Source organism: Frieseomelitta varia, unplaced genomic scaffold, assembly GCF_011392965.1.
Source record: "Frieseomelitta varia isolate USP_RPSP 00005682 unplaced genomic scaffold, Fvar_1.2 scaffold_324, whole genome shotgun sequence".
NCBI classification, from domain to species: Eukaryota; Metazoa; Arthropoda; class Insecta; order Hymenoptera; family Apidae; genus Frieseomelitta; species Frieseomelitta varia.
Window position 1 is genome coordinate 234852 of NW_025110062.1, and position 13921 is coordinate 248772.

Sequence of the window (13921 nt, forward strand, 5' to 3'; positions counted from 1 at the left end):
TTATTAATATTAATATTATATTATTTTTAATATTATTAATATTAATATTATATTTTTTATTATATTATATTATATTTTCCACAAGGTTAATTACTTGCAATCGTTTTTCTAAATATCCCTTGCGACTTTTCAAGTTTATTAGTCGCGTAAATCACGAAAAATTCGTCTGCTTTGGAAAATCGCATCGTCGCTGACATTTAGAAGCCTTGCAACGTTGTATTTTGATCAGATATTTTCAAATATTATCTATCTGTGGATTACGAACTTTTTGGAAATATCTTCTACTACTAAAATATCTATGTTGGTTTTAAAATCTTTTAAATTATCATCACTCTAATTCAGTCTTGGTACTTGGTACTCCAACGTTAGAATAAACTTGAACATACGTACATTGGACTTCAACAATGAAATTGAGCAAAGTCTTCTATTCTTTGTCAACATTTCTGTCAATATTCTTAACTTTGATCATGACATCTCTAATCTTATCATCACCTTCAGTGAAATTACTTGATTCCATTAATCGAATTTGTGCTTTAACCCTTCAGTCATGGGAAATCTGTTTTAGTTTCGAAAATTCTTTCTTTTTTATTAATTAATTTAATGGCAAATTTAATCAATTATTTATTTATTAAATACAATTTAATAAATTTGTTATTGTCATGCTGCAATTGTTTGGTTTTCCTCACAATGAATATATACTTACAAGATATAAATTTTGCTTGTTATTGGAAAGTTAAGCATTTTATAATATTTAAGAGTTTACAGTTGACAAGGAAAAGTATTCGTAAGGGAATAGTAAAAAGTTACGTTATAATTAGTAGACGAATAATTTTATTTTGATAAATAATATAGATGCAATATTTACGCTGATACATAGCAGAAATATAATAAATACGTAACGATACAGTTTATATTCTATGATTTAGGTACTAATCAACTTAAATGAAAGTTTCTTCTTGATCGTACGATCGTCTCCGAGAATCTGTCCTATATAAATATATTCTAAATCTGTTTTAACAAGTAATTTTCCTCCTCGGCCAGTCAGGAAATCTCAAGCTTCTAGAGACTTTAATTCTCTGATCCTGGCGTTGGCTAACTCTTTCAGCGATCATTCGTCATTTGTCTTTGAAGCCAAGCTTGTTCGATATTTAAACAAAAATATCGTACGGCACCGCTTACCTCATTGTTTAAACGTTTATCTTTCGTACATTGGAATAAATTAAAAATCATATTACCTGCAAGCGATTAAGCAGTTGTTGTAAAGGAGAGACTTTGATCTTCAAGATCGTGGTCTTGATTTCATCAAGATTGAATTGTAAACGAATGTATATGAATATAAATATATGACGATTGTAATAAACTGCGGATGTTTGTATATTTGTGGAGAGTTACTCGATAAAACAAGTTCCTACCAAAATTCTGTCAAAGTCGAAATTCACACGAGAGTCTATAATCTAAACTCCTGAAAAAGGCAGAATATCAGTCAGGCATAATTATGTCGTTACGATGCCACGATATGAAGAAGATGGAATCCACCGGTGAGAATTGTAAGACGAGAAAAAAAGAAAGAAAAGAAAAAGAAAAAGAAACTGTCTCTCTGCAATCGTTCCCCCGAAAATACTGGTGTCAAGAACGACTCACGGATCGACTTAAGAACCTTCTGAAACCCGATGCCCTCTTCTCTCTTCATTTCTTTCCTCCTCCCCCGCCCCTCGGATTCCGAAACGCATCACGATTAAATCCGCCGTGGAATTTTAAGGTAGACACCTACGTCGAAAAGCGGAAAGTGTGAACACGATGGAGAGACAGCCGGTGGGCGCAACTCGTTATTAATTATTAGCCAGGTTCGGTCGTGCCACGGACTTTTCTACCACGCACGCGTGAGAGTAACACCTGTTGCACCGCGCTTTATGGCATAATCGTCGACCCCGATCGTTCAAACGACGCAAATTTACGACGCGTGATCCCTCGATGTCGCGCACGAGGAGTTTCGCAAAAAGTGAAACGATAATAAAGAATAAATTGTTGATCCTTTGCTCTTGACGCTGCAACTTTTATTGTGACTCACTTTTTGAAATGTCCGGCATTTTAACCTCTTGCGAACGAGTACTGTCTTGATGTGCTTTGTACAACTAATTGTGAGACGTATTAACCGAGGCAGAAGAAACTTAAATACATACGTCTAATTTTGCAATAATTTTTATTTATCTGTCTTTCCATTTGCCTTTGTAATAAATTTTTGAAATTGCAAAGAGACATTATGGACATCATCTTCACAAATCATATTCACACTACGAATGTACGAACATTTGCACGAAGTGAATCGATTGTTCGAAATCGAACCGAAGTGTCACAATAGAAAGACTTTATTCCTCGATTTCCTCGTTTGTCACGCCACGAAAACACCCTTGTATAGAACATCGTTGTACAAAACACAAAGCTGTATAAAAAAGAAAGAAGACGTTGTCTCCTTGGAAAGCGGGTTGGTTTCCTCGGGCAGATACTCGATGGAGCATTAGCGGAAAATTAATAAACGTAAACATTCTAACGAAACGCCGTGGCGGCGCCGATAAATTCCTTATTTATATTGTAATCGAGGGTACGAGGGGAGAGTCGCTATTACGGATGTTTCGCCGCGTCGTCACTTTGTAAACCTGTTGAATAAATTCCAACGTGGCGCTTCGTCGTTCTAACCCTCCGGACATGCTCGTTAGAATGCACCGCGACCCGCTTCGATCCGCTTGTCTTGCCGCGCGTACAACGTCGCTGCGTGAACGAGGAGGAGAGAAGGAGACATTTAATCCCTCTTGCGCTGGAGAACTTTTTTTTTGTCCCAGAATTGTAATGTTCCCTCAGCATCAAGTATATTTTAAGTAAAGCGAATAATGGGCGAAACAAATGTTACATAAATCGGTTACTTCTCAATGATCTCGAGTACAAAGAGAATGCGACGAATTGTCGTGGTCACGGTTTTTGGTCACTCGTTACGGTCCGCAATCAGTTCTCTTAAAGACGAACGTTGTACCTGATTCAACCTACATGAAAACGAAAGAAATAGAAAAATTCACGCTTTAGGGTGGCGTGGAGTTATGAATTATTATAATTGCAAGGTGATTTGATATTATGTTTTGCTAGGTTCTCTGGGTCAATTAATTTTTTGCAGGCTCTGCGCTGGAAATTTATTGTAATAGAAAATAAATCTTTTGTTCGAGGAATAATTATCATCTTTCGTTTCGTCACTGATAGGAAAATGACGATACGAAGAAATGCGAGCAGGTATCTGAGATAATAAACGCAAATAAATCTCCTGGGAAGTTTGGCGTCGATTTTTCTACGCGCAAATTTTTAAATATCTCGGTTTATGAATCACTTATACTTACGATTTGAGGACATTTATCTCTTGTAACAGACAACCTTCGAATTTTTATGAAACCGATCGCGGTTTTGAGAAGATTCAAGACAATTGCTTCTTCGACTAGATGATATTGAAGTGATTGAACGATAGTCCAAAGAGTATGTTCAGATCTGGTGAGTAAATTGTGCGAGGGGAATGTTTGCAATTTATATAAAAAAATATATTGCAGTAATTGACAACTGTAAATGAAATGAAACCAATACTCGCTATATCTTCTTATCACTTCTGAAGATAAGATTCAAGATTCAGAAAACACGAGTCCAACTCCAATTCTTATGCATTTGAAGTCTCACAACATGATGACTCGAAATAATTAAATTACTTATTGCACGAGAAACTAGCTATGTTTCTAGAGAGGCATGTAATATTATAGTTGCTTTTCTGTCGAAATCTGAAGATCACCTTCGGTTTCTTAAATGAACTTTTACCCATCAATCGACACTTTCCATAAAAATCTGTATAACCTCGAGAAACTTAGTATATTTAAGTATATTTTAGTAATTTAGCTCTATAAAATCCATATCCGAGTGAAAATTTTTCCATTATTGCATTCTTGTGTTCATTGACTATAATAATTTAGCAAGTAATATCAGTGAAATACATATCTTGCTAGGATAGGCAGAAATTAATAACAACGAGTTACTTATGAAATTAACAATAATAATAATAAATAATGAAATTAAATACTCTAAATTGTAATAAAATCATAAAATCGCGTGAATAAGAAATTCAACGTCCGAGTGGTGTCAATTAAGAATTAAAGATAAAGACCGGTGCTGAAACGTTCTCTGTTACACGCTATCGATAACAAAGGCTGCATAAACAATCTATATTATTCCACTTAAACGCAGTGTACAATGGAAAATACGAAGCCCGTCACCAAAGACCGATAATAAGAATAGAAATGATTGTAATGGAAACTGAATCACGGGAACAAACTGCCTCCTATCGTAATTATCAAAGAGCCCCAACAAGTTCGAAATCGCCTATCTGAACCCAACCTTTCATTCACGAAACTCTGATAAGCCAACAAGCATTCCCAATAACCTATCTATATAAATACGTGTTCCAACACCTCGTGAACAAACAGGGAACGCACTAAATCAAGCGCACACATTCACCAATTTAGAATACCTTCGAGAACTAACCGGAATCCTTCCATGAATCTATGCATTCGGCAACGGTGTTATCACCGATCTTATCAAGTTGGGAAAGAAGCCTAAAAAGATCCGGTAGTGTCGTGAAATCGACGAAGGTCCACCTGGTCCCTCTCTGCGCGTGTTTCGACTAAAAAGGCCACGGCTATACAGATATCCACTTGATTAACAAGGAAAGCTCAACGAACTGAAAAATTAAGAATGATCGAAAATTTACTTGAGTTGTTTTTTCTGTTCAATCAGGGTTTTTTTTTTGGTCACTCATTAATTTAAGTTTATTAATTTTTATTAAATTTTTATTAACTTAATAAATTTTATTAAATTTTCATTAACTTAGTAAATTTATTAAATTTTATTGAATTCATTAAATTTTTCATTAATGTGAAATCAGAAGAAATATAGAGTCAAGGTTTCTTAAGTATAAAAATTATTCTATATATTATATTAATATTATTGATAAATTCATGGATAAATTAATCATAATATTGACGATACAAAAAACACAAATATAGGTCTGCAATAAAATATTTTATTTAACCTCGAATGAAATATCTCCTTAAAAATTAATTTTAATAAATCACCAAAAGGTTGAAATAAACCTTTAAATGATAATTTATTTACATATAACTGAAAATTTTTCGTTCAAAAAAAATTTAAAAAAGCAACTCTTGATATTACTATTAACATTCATAAAATATAACTTGAAACTAAAATTTCAGAGATTGTAGAAAGAAAAAAACCTGAAATTGGCAAAAATTGGAGGGACTTTCGTTGAACAGCCAATAACAGAGAGAGAGAGAGAGTCGTTGAACTCGACAAATTTACCACCCTTAAAATCCTTCCACGAATAACCGCGGATAAAAACGTCGCCGATAACGCGGCAATCTGATCGATATTGGAACAAGTATGAAAAAGATCCGGTAGTGTCGCGAAATCGACGAATCGTCCCACCGTGAAGGTCCCTCGGTCGCCGCGCGCGTTTCAAATTAATAAGGCCACGAGTACGGGCCTATACCTGACCAAGCGGATATAGAGGGCCGCTAGAGAGATGAATCAGCCAGCGTAAATTATCGAGGCACGTTATCTTAGACGCTGTGGTATTGGCCGGAGCTCTGGTACCTGCTCTGGCCCCGAAGCATTCACACGTAAAATTACGTTATCTGCTAGTTTCCATGGGTGGGGGCGAGGGGGAGAGACACGTCCCGGGCGAGCAGTACTCGGGATACAGGTAGATAGATCGTCGTGCCGGCTACGTAGAGGCGGAGGCGCGCGTAAAACGATCGAGAGAGCCGGCAGGATCGCATAAACTCTGGAGATTTAAGCGGCTCAGGCCCTCACCCGGACGAGGAAACCATCTTCCACGGCGACCACCATGGCTACGCTCTTAGCGTAGCGTTCAAACGGCGTTTCACACTGGAAAGGTGAGCTAAATGCCACGGCGGCCGCGGGCCGCGAGAAGGGCTTTTAGGCGAGAAGATATTGAAAATGAAATCGCGGAAATACCATTTCAATTACCCCCACGGCCCTAGTGGGGGGATTGGTTTATTGGAACCGATAGCCAGAGAGTCTATGGGGCGTTAGGGAGCTCGTCGAACATCGACTGGACATCGTCTGCGATTTATAATAATTGAATTTTATTTGCGCCATTGTGTCAACTTTGCGCGCGGACAACCGGATTGCGGACCATAACGAGTGACCGAAAATCTGTGTGCAATAAATCGTCGCTTTCTTTTTAAACTCGTCTAGTGTCACTGGATGTGAAATGATTGAGAAGCAACAGATTTATTATTTGTTTTGCCCATTTCTGTTTTACTTAAATATACTTGAGGAAATATTACAATTTTGGACAAGAAACAATTCTCGACGCCGAGGTCTAGATGTTATTTAAACTTTACCAGTCTGTATAGATAAAAGTAAAATTAAAATCATTGAAAAGTTATAACCAAAATATAAAGTATCTATATTGATACTCTTTCTTTTGGTATACAATAAGATATATAATATTACGCGATACATGTTGATACGTATGAAACTCTAAAGGCGAAAACAATACAGAAATATTACGAATCTTGATGAAATTTGGCCTACAATAAATTCAATAGCACATTAATATCAATGCACAGATAAATGTGCAAACATTTTGTATATTTTTGTTGTTTGTGCAATTCTTGCTAAATACATTACATTTTAGTCTTATATTTATTTTCATATTCCATTGTACGTCACGCAGATCCTAGAAAAAAGCAACAGGGAGAAACATCTCAACGTCCAATTGATTATTTATAAAAAGAAGAATGAAGTTTGTTTATATGTTATACAGAAAATCGAAAATTAAAGTGAAAACATGCACAAAGTATCTGAGAAATGAAAGATGGCACCAGAAAGAAAGGACATCTTTCAATGGAAACAAGTGTGCTCGACCAAGATCGACAGTTTTTCTTTTCTTACGATCTTTGTATGTTACATACTTTATCACTTAGTCAAGAAAACGTTGAACGCATACTACTTGCATCTGATAACTCATAGTTCGCTTCGAACTATCATTAGCATTATTTGCATTGCTTGGATTAGAGATAACGAATAAGCAGCAGTCCAATCGAGATCGAAGATTTAGAGGCCCCGAGGTCTTTGGAATGAAGAAACCAGCCGTGAGAAATGCTCTCCGATCATTTGTCTATTTTTAATAATATTCCGAAAGGTGAGGCAAATGTCGTGACTAAATCCAATGGAATGCATAAAATACGAATTGCGAAATAAATTATTCGAGTGACGACATTTCGTGCGGTGAAAAAAAAAAAAAAGAAAAGGCAAAAGTGAAAACGTGATATATCACTCCGTCGTCGACTTATCACACAGATGCAACAATGGCTTGATTTAGCAGTGAAGGAAACTGCTTCTCTTTAACTTCATTAATGTGCATTACAAACTGTCACTTTGTTTCTAGAATTTGGGAATCTTATCAGCTTTTACAAACGGGGTTTATAAATTCTGAGGAATGTTAATAAAGGGCAAGTTGTTTCAAACAAATTATTTTTAACGCGTCACGATTAACAATTCATACATTCTACGGTATTGCAATTAATTTATTGAGAGCCAAGGCGATGGAAATATAAAGCAAATAATTAAATTATAAGATTCACGTGGGAGATATTATGCTAAAATGATATTGAATTCGAATTTTATCTGGCTCCAATGTTAGCAAAGAATAGATGTGCCTAAATTTACGCTTTAAATACAAATTCTATCAACCAAATTATCTAATTTTAAAAATTTTAACTTTAATTTTTAAAATTTTAAAATTAATTAATTCTAATTTTTAAAATTTTTAAAATTTGAAATTAATTAATTTTAATTTTTAAAATTTTTTAAATTCTATTAACCAAATTATCTAATTTTAAAAATTTTAATTTTTAAAGTTATCTAATTTTAATCCAAATTATCAAAATACACAACTTTTCATTTTATATTTAGCTCGAAAATCAAGATTGGAAGAGAACAAGTAAACAATTTGAAAATAATTTCAACTAAACACATTACAAAACTCAATTATTCAATTGCTTAGCTCAGTACAAGTGCAAGCATCAAATATAAAACAGAATTGGGCGAAACGAATATTTAAAAATCATTTCAACAATTCGCAACACGTTATTTGTAAAACAGTTGCCAATCGTTTCAAACAGCATCAATCTCATTAATCGTGATTTCGTGATTCTTATCTCATTCCAAAGACCAAATCGTTGCTCGAAAGAATTCATTTTTCGTCCAAAATCTTCTGAATAATGTTGCCATGAAACCTAGATCTGCAGAATTGCCTCGAACAATTTGACACGTTATAGTTAGTTAGGAAACTATTTAGTTGATTCCCTGAATTTGTCTGATCAAACGACACCGAGCAATAATAAACTCTTGCTTGAGGAGCATCGCGTTCCCCGGAGAAGTTTCACGAGATCCTCTCGAACAAATCCTTCTGCGAACGGTCGAACATTTTGAAATAGGTTTATGTACAGAACGAGCCGCTTGAATATATTCACTGCACTGACTTAAAGGGTTAACTATGCCCGACGATATTTCAATAGGAGGCGAAGCGGATATCATGTTCCAGGTCAATCTCGCGCGCGCGAGGAGACAGGAGTGCGTGAATAAACTGTAAAAGGTGTAAATCAATGAAGTAATGTAACGAGCAAAGGCGGAGGAATATATTGGTAATGTAATAAGTAGTCGGATCGCCTCGCACGATTTCAATGCTTTTTATACTTTTACGGAAAAGAAGTCGCTTCTACCGCGTGAAATTTATACAACTATTAGATTCCGTGTGAATCTCTGTTCTTTTTTCTCTTTCGTTCTTAATAACCTCTTGCGCTGGAACGACGTCGAGAATTTTTTGACCCCAAAATTGCAATATTCTCACAATTTTATGTATGTTTAAGTATAACCTAGGCAAAACGAATAATAAATATATTACTTTTACAATCATTTCTATCCAGCGATGTCATACCGACGAGTTCGAAAGAAAAGGAAAGCGACGAATTATTGTATACGGTTCGGTCACTCGTTATGGTCCGCGAACCAGCAGAAGTAGTTAAGTAACGCGATGGAGAACGAGTGAATCTAGGAGGAATGAATGAACAAATGCTGTATTCGTTAAGATATTTTGATATACACAGATATATATATATATATATATATATATATATATATATATATGGTCTGCTAAAGTGAGGCCAGTCAAATATCGTTTGGAATTGTGTGTGATGATACAAAAGATATTTTTCACCGATAACTGAGAAGAATATTTCTTCTCCAAAGTCACTTTTGCCGAAGTTTTCAAGATTATTGATGTTCTTTTTTTTCTTATACAATTGTGTATTTTTTCTTTTTTTATTGCATCTTGTAGCTGATAAATAAATAAACTTTCAGATATGTAAAAAATGTAATCTTGAAATGACACTGATGTTCAAGAATTTAAGTTCTTCTTTTGCCTGCATTGCTGTAAATCTCATTGAAAAAGATGCATACGATTTACAAAATTTTATATATGTTACATATGATATAGTTAATATAATACAATCATATATTTTATATATATATATATATAATTCAACAATTATATTAACGATATTCATATATTTATTACTTGAAAGTTACATATATTCGCTACATAAATTTATATTTGAAAATTTTACTTTGCATACATATTGCTTCACTATTGTACTCTGTCGACATATTTACAAAAATATATTTATTCGTCAATATAATCACGAAAATATGAAACTACTATTTATAATGATAATGATCAGTTTCAGGATTTTGAATTGTAAACGAAAGTTCCGAGTTATAGAAGACTACAAAAATTCAGAGTTAAATTACAAGTCAAGTTACAAATATTTTGAAATTTTAATGAAATACAGAATAAAATCAAAATATTCTAAACTCGAACGACTTGGCATAAATTAACTCGGTGTTTTCATATTCGGAAATTTGCCAATTTCTGAATTATTCATGTTGAGCGAACCTACAGTGAGTCACGAAACTTCACGTTTAGATAGTAACTATAAATATATTCAGAAATTTTGTAGACGTTAATTTATTTATAAAATTGCACAAATCCTGAGCAAACGTTCCTCACGTTTGTTTGCTGAAAAGCACAAATAAATTAAAGTATAAAGTATAAAGTTGTGATTATATTGAAATGCGATCTTAATTACAATTAGAATATTAAACATTTGAATATTTGAAATTTAAATATTTGAAACGTAATTAAAAATTTGAAATATTACATTATTGTGCAAACATAATAATATTAATATTAAATATTAAATAATACATAGTAAATATCAGATATTAAATTAAATAATAAATGTCAGATATTAAATTATATTAATATCAAATAAATAATAAATATTAAATTATTTCACTTTCACCATTTACTATAATATCACAACATAGATACATATCGATCGTACATTGACGTCATTCGAACGAAAAAAAAAAAAAAAAATACATTAACTGTACGACTCGAGCTAAATAATTTGCACGCAAATGTGCGAAATAATAAAATAATGATACGTAGCTAACCGTGGGTATACGTGCATCGGTAATATAATAAGTAGTAGGGATCGTGATACGCGCCACCACGGAAGGAAAGAGGAGAAACGATCGAAGAATATTCTTCGAGATCTCTGCGGTCGTTCTGTATCAATATTACAGCAGTCTTCGTTACCTTAAAGACGTAATATCGTAGCAAGATGCAAGTGTACTTTTGTTAAACACATCCCCTTTCAAGGTTCCGTTGCATATTTCGATATCTCGAAATCCCGATTGCTCTGTGAAATTTGAGACTACGACGACGTACGTACACACATACATACGTATACACGTCGTGAAGTACTTACTTGATACTTTCCACCTTCGCATCATTTCGTTCCGTTTGATGCTTTGAAATTATCGCGAAACCTTTGTCTCGCAGTTTTCAGAAACGACGAATGAAACGTGTCGAATATCTCGACGTAAATTATCCTGTTTCCTTAATGCTCTACAGGAGGAATGAATAACTCAATGAAATTCGAAACTCCGAGTTCAAATTGAAACATCGTTTCGTTGAAACGACGAATCATTTAATCTCTTATTTTTATTTCAAGAATATAACGCAGAGAGATTAATTTTATCTTGGGTTCAAAAGCAAGGACTTGAATCATTTAATAGTAGTATTTTATTTGAGTAATTTCACTGGAATAAAATAACAAATGTATAATAACAATACAAGGTGATGTTCAAGGATGCATTCGTGCAAAAAGAAATGTTCTTTAATAATTCTACTTCCCTTCTGAAAGCATTCGAGAATTGTTTGAAATTTGTCTGACACTGTTGAAAATGAAAGAGAGATTTAGAAATTTTTGGTCTTACATGAAACATATATAACAATATATTAAATAAATTAATAATATACAAATTATATATAATAATAATTTAATATATAATTATTGAACGTGATATATATTATTGCATTATTACATCAATTGTATTAATTATTACATTATTGTATTAACAATTGGACTGTGGCAATTTTTATGCAATTTCATACTTTTTCTAACTAAAGAAACGAAGTCCATGTGAAAATTTCTTCTCCGCTACTGAATTTTAAAAAGTGAGTTATTTTTCGATATTTTAAAATACAAAATATCGCGCGCGTTCTCTATTTTGCCTACATTTTTAAATTTCCTGCAAATTCATAGAAACTCGCAATCTATTAATCTCATTGTGCTGGAATGACGTGCCAATTATTTTGCCTCAAATGGCAACATTTTCTCAGTTTTAAACGTATTTAAATGTAACCCAGGCAAAACAAATCATAGTTCGACGAGTTCAAAGGGAGAAGAAAGCGACGAGTCATTGTGCACGTCTCGGTCACTCGTTATGGTCCGCGCAATCAGTTGCCAGCGCAAGGGGGTCGATAACACACGATCATTGCTGAAATCATTATATTTTGGACGGTTCGCGTGTCGCGTGACTCGGTTGAAAATATTTCTGTAAACGCGCGGAAAAGTTCGCTCAACGGCACCTGGCGCCATTTTTAATTTCTCTCGCGCCGTTCCAATAACTTGCCCCCCCCACCGCCGATAGTTGAAAAGTTACGCTGAACCATCGGCAGAATCGATTCGCCGCGGTCCCTTCTCACCTATCGTTCCGCGCGGCGAGATAAAATAATTCCCCCGCCTGAAGGGTTTGACAACTAACGTCATACGCAGATGCAACAACGCGACGCCTAATTTTATGCCTCGATTCGTCGCGCTTGCATTCGGTTACGGCGAGAGGGGAAAAGAGGCGAAGGGGAAGCGCAGGGACCGACCGCAGGTTGTAACGTTTCGCAAGAGATCGCTTATGCGACCGACCATGATCCCTCTCGATGTAGTTCCTGAATATCCTTTGGACAACGATGATGATGATGATGGTCGCGCGTTCCCCGACTTATACTTGCGGCTGCCCGCAAGAAAAGGGAGAGAGAAGAAAAGGAACAAGGAAGTCCGCGCGCGTCCTATACACACACGCGTCGTAAATAAAATCAACAATTTCGTTCCCCTCGGTGTTTGCATACTCTTTTTCCGTGACATATTTTTCAGAACGCACTTATTTCTCTCTTTTTTTTTTTTAATCTAGAATTAAATTATTGAGTAATAATTGAATTGGATAATAATTTTCGTAAAAGTGTAAGGAGGGCACTTAGCTTTAGGATCTATTTTCTTCCCAACTTTGTTGTTGTATCTTTTTTCAAATTTGAAGACGAAGTAACGTAAATTTCTAATAACACAAAATTTTCCAGAGATATATTTCAAAGCAAACATTAATTGATCTAAATGTCGTATGATTTATATGATTTATTTCAGCATACTGAAATGGTCAATTATTTTTTAACTGTAGGTTGATACAAAAATTTTAATTTTCCGTAGTGATTGTGAGTAATTTAGAAGAGTAAAGTCATTAGACGGTACAATAATGTACAAATGAAGGAGATTTTAATTTTTTTATTACTTTTGTTACTTTTGTATTGTTTTAATACTATTTATATATATTTTTCGAACATCGTCGTTAAATGAGTAATACTCAAAATCACTCAGAAATGAGAATCATCCGAAAATAGATACTAGATTAAAAATAGATAATAGAGAGAGAGATCAGAAAGAATAAATACTGTTGCCAAAATATTATACAAGCATGAAGAAAAGAAAGAACAGAAAGAGAGATTAATAATTTTCTAGAAAATCACTCGACAGTACAGAAAAAAATAAATACTACTACTAGTATATATAGGTAGTAGTATTTAATTATGTATATATATTTATTATTTTTATTTATTATTAATTATATATATATATAGGTAGTAGTATTTATTTATATATATATTTATTATTTTTATTTATTATTAATTATATATATATATAGGTAGTAGTATTTATTTTTATATATTTATTATTTTATATATATTATTAATTATTTATATATATTTTTTATATATTATTAATTATTTATATATATTTTCATATATTATTAATTATTTATACATATTTTTATATATTATTAATTATATTTATTATTTTTATACATTATTAATTATATATACATATATTGGTAGTAGTATTTATTTATATATATTATTATTTATTTATTTGTACACACACACACACACACACACATATATATATATATATATTATAGTGTAAAAATACAAGAAAGACAAGAAACTACAGAAAAAAAATAAAGTCTGCCACGAAAATCGTAGAAACGTTAAAAAGAAACGTTAGAAAGGAGAGGCAAAGGGGAAATCATTACCGAAACCACCCCCTGTGAAGTCAAA